This window comes from Oncorhynchus nerka, linkage group LG19 (genome assembly GCF_034236695.1).
Source record: "Oncorhynchus nerka isolate Pitt River linkage group LG19, Oner_Uvic_2.0, whole genome shotgun sequence".
NCBI classification, from domain to species: domain Eukaryota; kingdom Metazoa; phylum Chordata; class Actinopteri; order Salmoniformes; family Salmonidae; genus Oncorhynchus; species Oncorhynchus nerka.
Genome location: NC_088414.1, coordinates 1,578,332 through 1,590,600, shown reverse-complemented (window position 1 = coordinate 1,590,600; position 12,269 = coordinate 1,578,332).

The window sequence follows — 12,269 nt, the reverse complement described above, 5'->3', positions numbered from 1 at the left end:
ACGTCTGACCCACTGGAATTGTGATACAATGAATTATAAGTGAAATAATCTGTCTGTAAACAATTGTTGGAAAAATGTCTTGTGTCATGCACAAAGTAGATGTCCTAACCGACTTGCCAAAACTATAGTTTGTTAACAAGAAATTTGTGGAGTGGTTGAAAAATTAGTCAACCTAAGTGTATGTAAACCTCTGACTTCAACTGTATCTTTACTTATACTCAAGTATGACAACTGGGTACTTTTTTCACCACTGCCACCGCTGGGGCAATTATGCTCCGCCCTAATGGACTCCCGATCATAGCTGGCTGTAATACAGCCCGGGATCAAACCTGGGTCTGCAGTGGCGCCTCGCCTCAGACTGCTGAGCCACTTGGGGGGCCCGGTTGCAAGAATTTTGTATAATCATTTAAATGAAAAAATTCTACATTTTGAATCAGGCGCGGTTATGCATATCAGCTCATAAAAACCCAAGACCCAAAACAATTTGCATACCGCCCAAACACATCCACAGATGATGCAATCTCTATTGCACTCCACACTGACCTTTCCCACCTGGAAAAAAGGAACACCTATGTGAGAATGCTTTTCATTGACTACAGCTCAGCGTTCAACACCACAGTACCCTCAAAGCTCATCACTAAGCTAAGGATCCTGGGACTAAACACCTCCCTCTGCAACTGGATCCTGGACATCTTGACGGGCCGCCCCCAGGTGGTGAGGGTAGGTAGCAACACATCTGCCACGCTGATCCTCAACACTGGAGCCCCCCAGGGGTGCGTGCTCAGTCCCCTCCTGTACTCCCTGTTCATCCACAACTGCATGGCCAGGCATGACTCCAACACCATAATTAAGTTTGCAAACAACACAACAGTGGTAGGCCTGATCACCGACAGAGACCGGGCCGGATGGTGCCAGAATAAGAACCTATCCCTCAACGTAACCAAGACAAAGGAGATGATTGTGGACTACAGGAAAAAGAGGACCGAGCACACTCCCCATTCTCATCGACGGGTCTGTAGTGGAGCAGGTTGCGAGCTTCATGTTCCTTGGTGTCCACATCAGCAACAAACTAGAATGGTCCAAACACACCAAGACAGTCGTGAAGAGGGCACGGCAAAGCCTATTCCCCCTCAGGAAACTAAAAAGGTTTAGCATGGGTCCTGAGATCCTCAAAAGGTTCTACAGCTGCAACACCGAGAGCATCACTGCCTGGTCCGGCAATTGCTCGGCCTCCGACCGCAAGGCACTACAGAGGGTAGTGCGTACGGCCCAATACATCACTGGGACCAAGCTGCCTGCCATCCAGGACCTCTACACCAGGCGGTGTCAGAAGAAGGCCCAAAAATTGTCAAAGACCCCAGCCACCCCAGTCATGGACTGTTCTCTCTATTTGCACTGTGTGCCTCCCCTCCCAACCATACTTTTACACTGCTGCTACTCTCTGTTTATCATTTACGCATAGTCACTTTAACTATACATTCATGTACATACTACCTCAATTGGCCCAACCAACCAGTGCTCCCGCACATTGGCTAACCGGGCTATCTGCATTGTGTCCCGCCACCCACCACCCGCCAACCCCTCTTTTACGCTTCTGCTACTCTCTGTTCATCATATATTCATAGTCACTTTAACCATATCTACATGTATATACTACCTCAATCAGCCTGACTAACTGGTGTCTGTATGTAGCCTCGCTACTGTTATTTTCACTTTCTTTTACTGTTGTTTTTATTTCTTTACTTAGCTATTGTTCACCTAATACCTTTTTTGCACTAGTGGTTAGAGCCTTTAAGTAAGCATTTCACTGTAAGGTCTACTACACCTGTTGTAGTCGGCGCACGTGACAAATACACTTTTATTTGATAAACCATGTGCCATGGAATCGGTGCATCGAAAATTTCTTCACCACTATTTTGCAATCTATATGGCACAGCAATCAATTTTTTGGTCCTTAAATGAAACTGGTAATAAATAAAAAAATCTCCCCATTTTATTAATGCAGGGCCGACAGACAAGTTCCTTACCTTTTCCCCCTTCCTCTTGCCTCTTCCTTTTTTGTGGTAATGCTGCTATTAGTTGGTTGTAATTTTGGGTAGAGCTAAATATATTTCCATATATTTTTGTTAGCTGCATGTCTGGCATAACGCCACCAGTCCAAATTATTATTTACTACAATTCTACCTTCTTTTTTTACGTTATTGAAAATGTTTTTTTAATCAATTAGTATATTTGAATTTAACTACAATATTCGTTTTATTATTTGTTCTGTCTTTTCTGGTGGATTAAGCTGAAATTGCAAACAATTTTCTATGGCTTGTTTTAAAAAGAACCATATTTTGGGGATTATTTCTTTTTCAAATAACCGAAAGTGAGAGCTTGTAATCTGAATAAAGGGGAAAAAGGCCATTCTTAAACATGCGGTGAGACATTCTTACTAATTTGCTTAAGAACCAGTTTGGATTTAAATATAACTTTTGTATGACTGACACCTTTAGTGAGAAGTCTAATGCTTTACTATTAAATCATGGCATCCAGATTTATATTCATTATATAAATAGACCCTTTTAATTTTGTCTGGCTTGCCATTCCAGGTAAAATTGAATATTTCTTTGCCCATATTATAAAAAAAACAGGTCGGTAGATGTAGCAAGACAATAATCAAATTGTTAAACTATGACTAAAGAGTTAATCAGGGTGATTTTTCAACAATAGACAGGTATTGTCTTTTCCATGGTAGCAGTATCTTATATATTTTTGCAAATTTTCTATTCAAATTTATTGGAGTTGAGGTAGTTTCTTTCTTTTGGGATATGTATACCGAGTTTGTCCACATCCCCATCAGACAATTATATTGATAGACTACACGGTAATGGAAAAGTTGTGTTTTCTAGTGATCCAATCATTTGGTTTTAATCCAGAGAGGTTAGAAAAATTAACTAGATTCTCTATGAGGCTGTGGAGGGATTCAAATTGTGGATTTATAAGGAAACATCTGTAATGGTTTTCTTCTGGGGAAAGAGAGGCGGACCAAAATGCAGTGTGGTGGTTATTCATGTTTTTAATAAAGACGACTATACATGAACAGACTATACAAAACAAGAAAAGTGAAAACCTAAACAGTCCTATCTGGTGCAAACACAGAGACAGGATCAATCACCCACAAAACCCAACACAAAACAGGCTACCTAAATATGGTTCCCAATCAGAGACAATGACTAACACCTGCCTCTGATTGAGAACCATATCAGGCCAAACATAGAAATAGACAAACCAGACACACAACATAGAATGCCCACCCAGCTCACGTCCTGACCAACACTAAAACAAGAAAAACACATACGAACGATGGTCAGAACGTGATAACATGAATCATCAGCGTACAATGACACCTGGATTTCTAGCCCTTTAATATTATTGTTGGATCTAATTTTAACCTCTTAAGTCGACCCTCTACTTTTTTGAACATTCTGTTAAAAATCCTCTTGACATTTAAAACTTACTCATGCCAGGAATATAGTATATGCATTTGCTTAGTCTGTTGGATAGAAAACACTCAGGGTTTATAAAACTGGTTAAATCACTGCTGTGGCTTTACCAGAACTGCATTTACATCGGTTTTAAGCACAAAATTGAAATAGGAAAAACTGATCACTGAAAATGGGAAAATATATCCAGGCCTGGTTGAACCAATTGATAAAGGTTTCCACAATTAATTGACTGAGGTTTTGCAGTACCTACAGCTTCCAACGGTGTCTAGAGTCTTGTCATTTTTCATGGACTTTTCTTTAAACACATGCAGGGCGCCTGTTCCTCAGGTCTAGGAAATCAGATATTTTCGTTGAGTTTCTAATCTACCATTTTTCCAGACGGACAGCTAAAATCTTTACATCGTCCTCTGATGAATTTTATTGCTTATTAACGTTTACTAATACCTAAAGTTGCATTACAAAAGTATTTAATGTTTTGCATCAAAAATATCTTCCTTTTTAATTTTAAAAATGAGTTACGTTTTGAAAGCTGATGTTTTTTATTTTATCACAAGTCTAAATAGACATATCTAGGCTTTATATGGACCGATTTAATCGAAATAAAGACCCAAATAGTGTTTATGGGACATCTAGGAGTGCCAACAAAGAAGATGGTGAAAGGTAATGAATGTTTTCAAAATATTTTATTGTAACGGTTTGTGTAACAAGTTTCAGTAAATGCTAATGATTTTGTTTAAGTTCCCCATTTCTTTTGGGGTTTGCATGCTATCAGATAATATTCTCATGCCTCTGTAGTAAAGCATTTTAAAATATTTATTGTTGCCTGGTATTCCTTCAATTTCCTTTGTTAATATGGACTCTTCCCTGCATGTTTTGTTTTAATGAACTTTTGAGTTTTAACTAATACTATTAGCATTCCCATACAATAGCGCATTTTCATTTACCTAGTTATGTTGGGAAAGTCCGTTGTAAATTATTTGGTTAACATTTAATATCCTTGCACATTTAGCAATTCTGTAAATAATATACTGATAGTGGACAACTTTGTTTTACTCCTCTTGACAGTTTAAAACTTTCTGAGAAGTAGCCATTATTTACTCTTTTACACCTAGGGTACATAGGTTAATGAGCCATATGTGTTTATTCCATATATCCACTAGTTCCAATAATCATATTTTGTGATTTCCATCTACCTTGAGGATCTGTTTGGACAATTTGTACATTGAGACCCATTTTGAATTTCTTTGGCCATGGGAGAATAACAGTGCTTGTATCACTGCTTGCATTGATCAATTACCATGGCAGAAACACAGTGAATTCGGATCACCCCTTTTATTTCTTTGCCCATGGGTTAAAGCATAGTGTTTATGGATCAATAACTTTTCCATTTCCTTGGCCTGTTTGAGAAACATGTGCACATTCGGATCACCACTTTTGCATTTCTTTGCCCATGGGAGAAACACAGTGCATTCGGATCACTCCTTTTGCATTTTTTGCCCATGGGAGAAACACAGTGCATTTGGAATGTATTCAGACCTCTTGACTTTTTCCACATTTTGTTACGTTACAGCCTTATTCTAAAACATGTATTAAATTGTTTATTTTCCTCATCAATCTACACACGGTACCCCAGAATGACAAAGCAAAAATCTGATTTTAGAAATGTTTTCAAATGTTTTAAAAAGAAGAAAAGAAAATATCACATTTACATAAGTATTCAGACCCTTTATTCAGTACTTTGTTGAAACACCTTTGCCAGCGATTACAACCTCGATTCTTCTTGGTTATGATGCTACAAGCTTGGCACTCCTGTATTTGGGGAGTTTCTCCCATTCTTCTCTACAGATCCTCTCTAGCTCTGTCAGGTTGGATGGGGAGCATCGCTGTACAGCTATTTTCAGGTCTCTCCAGAGATGTTGGATCGGGTTCAAGTCCAGTCTCTGGCTGGGCCACTCAAGGACATTCAGAGACTTGTCCCAAAGCCATTCCTGTGTTGTCTTCACTGTGTGCTTGGGGTTGTTGTCCTGTTGGCAGGCGAACCTTCACCCACGTCTGAGGTCCTGAGCGCTCTGGAGCAGGTTTTCATCAAGGATCCCTCTGTACTTTGCTCCGTTCATCTTTCCGTTGATCCAGACTAGTCTCCCAGTCCCGCCTCCCAGATAATCCTCGCCTTATCTCAGCTCACTGGTCACCATAGCAACACCCACCCGTAGCACGCTCTCCAGCGGGTATATTCCACTGGTCATACCCAAAGCCAACACTTCCTTTGGCCGCCTTTCCTTCCAGTTCTCTGCTGCCAAAGACTGGAACAATTTGCAAAAATCTCTGAAGCTGGAGTCTTACATCTCCCTCTCTAACTTTAAGCATCAGCTGTCAGAGCAGCTTACCGATCACTGTACCTGTACACAGCCATCTGTAAATAGCACCTCATCTCCATATTATTACTTACCCTCTTGCTCTTTTTACCACCCCAGTATCTCTACTTGCACATCATCATCTGCACATCTATCACTCCAGTGTTAATGCTAAATTCGAATTATTTTAGCCTCTAATGGCCTTTTTATTGCCTACCTCCCTACTTTTTTACATTTGCACACACTGTACATAAATATTTTTATTTTTATTTTTCAGTTGTAAATGAGAACTTGTTCTGAACTTGCCTTCCTGGTTAAATAAAGGTGAAATAAAATATACAATGTGTTAAGTTGAGACCCCGACTGAGTTCCCCAAAAATTTTAAAGCGCTTATGTCGCTTATGCCTGGAACCGGCCCTGCACACACTCTTGTTATGTAACACACTTTCTATCCCCACATAAACACTCTCTCACACACACCATCACACACACACACACCATCTCAATGTGGTCACCATTCCAGTTTGGTAGTCTGTCTTAGTTACACATGTGGTTATTGATTTCTTCCCTCCCTCCCCTCTCTCAATCAGTGGCAGTCAGTGCTGTTTATGATAAGGGAGGACAACAATTTTATTTTCATGAGCATGGCCTTATTTCTATTACGGCATATTGGATGACTCATTCATATTCCATTCAACCAGTTCAATGTAAAATCAATAGGTTTAGGCTACTACATGATACTCAACCTAGCCTATGAATGAATGTTTACAACGTAGGTCGAGAGAAACATTTGATATGACAGACAGTGACACATGGACAGACAGTGACACAATCAATACCACCTTGCTCACTCTTGCCTGCATTTGGCTTATCTGGGGTGTAATCATTAGTCCAACTGTTGCAAACGAGAGTTTCTATTGGACAAATTCAGGTATTTCTATCCCTGTTTCGTTTTCTTCCGTTTAAGAAATGTTTTTCAACAGAATCATCAGAATGAATACACCCCTGATCACGCATAAACACAGTTCACTTTCATAGTAGCCACATTGTATTCCTTCTCGCCTCATTGCACTTTACTCCTGTCACCTTTTCCCTTCATTTGTGGAATACAATGCACAATGAATGAATACAACCCTGATCATGCATTAACACAGTTCACTCTCATAACAGCCAGGTGGTATTCCTTCTCTTCCCTTTGCTTGTGGACTTCAATGCACAACACATCAGCTGTATGTTACCAGGTGAAAAAACCTTTCCAAGCCAAAACCATGTCATAACCGCTACACACAGCCTACATCGTTGTCCCCATACTAGTTAAAGTAATGTCCTAGTCGACATAGCTAATAGAACTAATGTGTTAGTAAACTCGCTACAATCATACAGTAACGTTACAGTGTATCGTCAGCAAGCAGTTACACCAGCGGTGGCAATAGATTAATGAAACCAAAAGCTTACCTTGACTTGGAAGAGTTCCAGTGTTGTGTTGGATAGTCATAGCCATTTACTGTTGACTAACCCCATTCTGTACAAATTTGCACAACCGTGGCATTCAAACGAGAGTGCAACGAAAACTAATGGGACTGTAGCAACTGCGTTGGCATCAAAATCTGGGGTGTGAACTATGTTTCTATTCAAGCATTGATTGACATGGTAATGGCTCTATAGTATTGGAGAAAAGTTGAAAAAACTGACCTCTCCGACGCTGTACGTTAAATTGTGACGTGTCGTGACGTAACATTTACATGCATAAAGCAACTCATTCTGTGTCATACATCCTCTCTCCACCAGGTGCAGTGCTTCTCACGCAAACAACAAAGGGACAGGGGGATACCTAGTCAAATGTACAACTGAATGCGTACATTTTTTTGCGTCATCACTGCAAGCCATCATGACACTCAAAAGCTGCGACAGCCGCTGTTTACTTCTGAAGATAACTTTAGAGCTGCCCTAAAATCCTGATTCAAATTTGACACAAACTTTCAAATAGGTATGTAATGACACATTATATAAACTCTCTATAGTGTTTTTTTTTTTTTTTTTTTACATTTTAGAGGTGATAAGGTGGACAGATTGGGTGAAAAAAGTTATTTCCACTCATGGCTCATCTCCCCCTTTCCCTATCACGCAGTAGTTTCGCTTCCCCACCCGCCATTTTTAAAAAGACCCGAAGGAGCTCATTGCCTTCTTGAATCATGCAGAGATGGGCATCATCAAGGTCTCGTCTCAATACATAGCTAAGAGAATAGAAAAGAAGCGGCCTGGCTTCCCAGGCATTGTTAACGTGCAGAGGCGCTTCTCTCTCTTTCTGAGGAGAGCCGAGCAGGCAGAACATCTGAAGCAGCGCTGCAATAGCCGTGCTACCTTAGATCTGCTATATCTGCATGATTCTCCCATCACAAAGGGAGGGCGTAGAGGTGGCTTGGTGAGGTGTGTGTGAGAAAGAGAGACTGCATGCAGAATTTTGCTAAAATATCATCCATGTACAGCATAACACACCAAATAATGCATGCAGAGCAGAATTAGGCTGATACCCGCTAATTATCCAAATCCAGAAAATAACTGTCCTATTCTACAACCACCTAAAAGGAAACGATTCCCAAACCTACCATACCAAAGCCATCACCTACAGAGAGATTAACCTAGAGAAAAGTCCCCTTAGCAAGCTGGTCCTGGGGCTCTGATCACAAACACACCCCACAGAGCCCCAGGACGGACAGCAACAGCATCACAAATAGACCTAACCAAATAATGAGAAAACAAAAAGATAATTACTTGACACATTGGAAAGAATTCACAAAAAAACTGAGCAAACTACAATGCTATTTGGCCCTTTGGTACACAGTGGCAGAATACCTCAAATGAAGGAAAGCCTTGACTATGTACAGACTCAGTAGGATAGCCTTGCTATTGAGAAAGGCCTCCGTAGACAGACAGCCTGCCTTCTCGTGAGAGAGAGAGAGCCGATGTACACACTGCCCACAAAATGAGGTGGAAACTGAGCTGCACTTCCTGACCTCCTGCCAAATGTATGACCATATTAGAGACACATATATCCCCCAGATTACACAGAACCACAAAGAATTTGAAAAACAAATCCAATTTTGAAAAGCTCATATCTATTGGGCGAAATACCACAGGGTGCAATCATTCTTGTTGCCACAAAAGGGCAACCAGTGAAGAACATTGTAAATACAACCCATATATTTATTTATTTCCCGTTAACTATCTGCACATCGTTACAACACTGTATATAGACATAATAAGACATTTGAAATGTTTGATTATTTTGGCATTTTTGTGAGTGTAACGTTTACTGTGCATTTTTTTAAATGATTTTTTTCACTTTTGTTTATTATGTATTTCACTTGCTTTGGCAATGTAAACATATGTTTCCTATGCCAATAAAGCCCATTAAATTTACAATTGAATTTAGAGAGAGAGTAGGGGTCTGAGGTGTGAATCAGGTGGATAATTTTGAATTGATTTACAATATTAAACAGAAATATGCTTACTATGAATGGGATAAATAGCTTTGTGGTTTGACAATCAGACATACACTACATTGGATAGACGTGCACTACATCGCATGCATGTTGTAACACATGCACTACATACAAATAACTTGTATGTACAGTATATGTCAACTGATATGTAAGAAAGCATTACATTGATAGATGTGACTGAATGTAGGCCAATGGTATAGGCCTCTCTTTTTTCTCAGTATTTTGTCTGTACCCGAGCTGTTTTTTTCTAGAATCTTATTTTAAAGATGTCCTTCAGAAAATAAAAAAAATACTTTAAAAAGGGAATATCCCAAATTTAAATATATCAAAGTACACACACTAAAGCGTAAACAAACATTTTTTTTAGCAAAATAGTTTTTTTTAGACAACTGCAAACTGCAAGAGGTTGGTCTGATGGGAATCCGTGATGTCATCAGCCACCCCCCTTGCTTGAGGAACAACATAGATCAAAAGAGCAACCCCCCCGCTCCTCCACTTGTGCTATGTCATGACATACCTGGACAACCCCTAGAGATGTGTCTTTTGTTAAGTAAATCAGGTGTTAAATTAGGTGGAGACTAGAGTGTCCCTTTAAATGTATGTGGTTCTGTCCTTGAGCTGTTTTTGTCTATTATTGTCCTGTATTATTGTCCTGTTTAATGTTCTGTATGGACCCCAGGAAGAGTAGTTGCTGTTTTTGTCTATTATTGTCCTGTATTATTGTCATGTTTAATGTTCTGTATGGACCCCAGGAAGAGTAGTTGCTGTTTTTGTCTATTATTGTCCTGTATTATGTCATGTTTAATGTTCTGTATGGACCCCAGGAAGAGTAGTTGCTGTTTTTGTCTATTATTGTCCTGTATTATTGTCATGTTTAATGTTCTGTATGGACCCCAGGAAGAGTAGTTGCTGTTTTTGTCTATTATTGTCCTGTATTATGTCATGTTTAATGTTCTGTATGGACCACAGGAAGAGTAGTTGCTGCTTTTGCAACAGCTAATGGGGATCCTAATTCTCACATTAACCAGTGGAAATGGATTTCTACTCAACACATTGGAAGCTATTGTGGGACCAATGTGTGATTAACATAACCTAATGGATAGAATACAACAAGTAAATAATGACATGGCGCAACATTTACATTACATTTACATTTAAGTCATTTAGCAGACGCTCTTATCCAGAGCGACTTACAAATTGGTGCTTTCACCTTATGACATCCAGTGGAACAGCCACTTTACAATAGTGCATCTAGGTCTTTTAAGGGGGGAAGGATTACTTTATCCTATCCTAGGTATTCCTTAAAGAGGTGGGGTTTCAGGTGTCTCCGGAAGGTGGTGATTGACTCCGCTGTCCTGGCGTCGTGAGGGAGTTTGTTCCACCATTGGGGGCCAGAGCAGCGAACAGTTTTGACTGGGCTGAGCGGGAACTGTACTTCCTCAGTGGTAGGGAGGCGAGCAGGCCAGAGGTGGATGAACGCAGTGCCCTTGTTTGGGTGTAGGGCCTGATCAGAGCCTGGAGGTACTGAGGTGCCGTTCCCTCACAGCTCCGTAGGCAAGCACCATGGTCTTGTAGCGGATGCGAGCTTCAACTGGAAGCCAGTGGAGAGAGCGGAGGAGCGGGGTGGCGTGAGAGAACTTGGGAAGGTTGAACACCAGACGGGCTGCGGCGTTCTGGATGAGTTGTAGGGGTTTAATGGCACAGGCAGGGAGCCCAGCCAACAGCGAGTTGCAGTAATCCAGACGGGAGATGACAAGTGCCTGGATTAGGACCTGCGCCGCTTCCTGTGTGAGGCAGGGTCGTACTCTGCGGATGTTGTAGAGCATGAACCTACAGGAACGGGCCACCGCCTTGATGTTATTTGAGAACGACAGGGTGTTGTCCAGGATCACGCCAAGGTTCTTAGCGCTCTGGGACGAGGACACAATGGAGTTGTCAACCGTGATGGCGAGATCATGGAACGGGCAGTCCTTCCCCGGAGGAAGAGTAGCTCCGTCTTGCCGAGGTTCAGCTTGAGGTGATGATCCGTCATCCACACTGATATGTCTGCCAGACATGCAGAGATGCGATTCGCCACCTGGTCGTCAGAAGGGGGAAAGGAGAAGATTAATTGTGTGTCGTCTGCATAGCAATGATAGGAGAGACCATGTGAGGTTATAACAGAGCCAAGTGACTTGGTGTATAGCGAGAATAGGAGAGGGCCTAGAACAGAGCCCTGGGGGACACCAGTGGTGAGAGCACGTGGTGAGGAGACGGATTCTCGCCACGCCACCTGGTAGGAGCGACCTGTCAGGTAGGACGCAATCCAAGCGTGGGCCGCGCCGGAGATGCCCAACTCGGAGAGGGTGGAGAGGAGGATCTGATGGTTCACAGTATCGAAGGCAGCCGATAGGTCTAGAAGGATGAGAGCAGAGGAGAGAGAGTTAGCTTTAGCAGTGCGGAGCGCCTCCGTGATACAGAGAAGAGCAGTCTCAGTTGAATGACTAGTCTTGAAACCTGACTGATTTGGATCAAGAAGGTCATTCTGAGAGAGATAGCGGGAGAGCTGGCCAAGGACGGCACGTTCAAGAGTTTTGGAGAGAAAAGAAAGAAGGGATACTGGTCTGTAGTTGTTGACATCGGAGGGATCGAGTGTAGGTTTTTTCAGAAGGGGTGCAACTCTCGCTCTCTTGAAGACAGGAGGGACGTAGCCAGCGGTCAGGGATGAGTTGATGAGCGAGGTGAGGTAAGGGAAAGGTCACCGGAGATGGTCTGGAGAAGAGAGGAGGGGATAGGGTCAAGCGGGCAGGTTGTTGGGCGGCCGGCCGTCACAAGACGCGAGATGTCATCTGGAGAGAGAGGGAGAAAGAGGTCAGAGCACAGGGTAGGGCAGTGTGAGCAGAACCAGCGGTGTCGTTTGACTTAGCAAACGAGGATCGGAT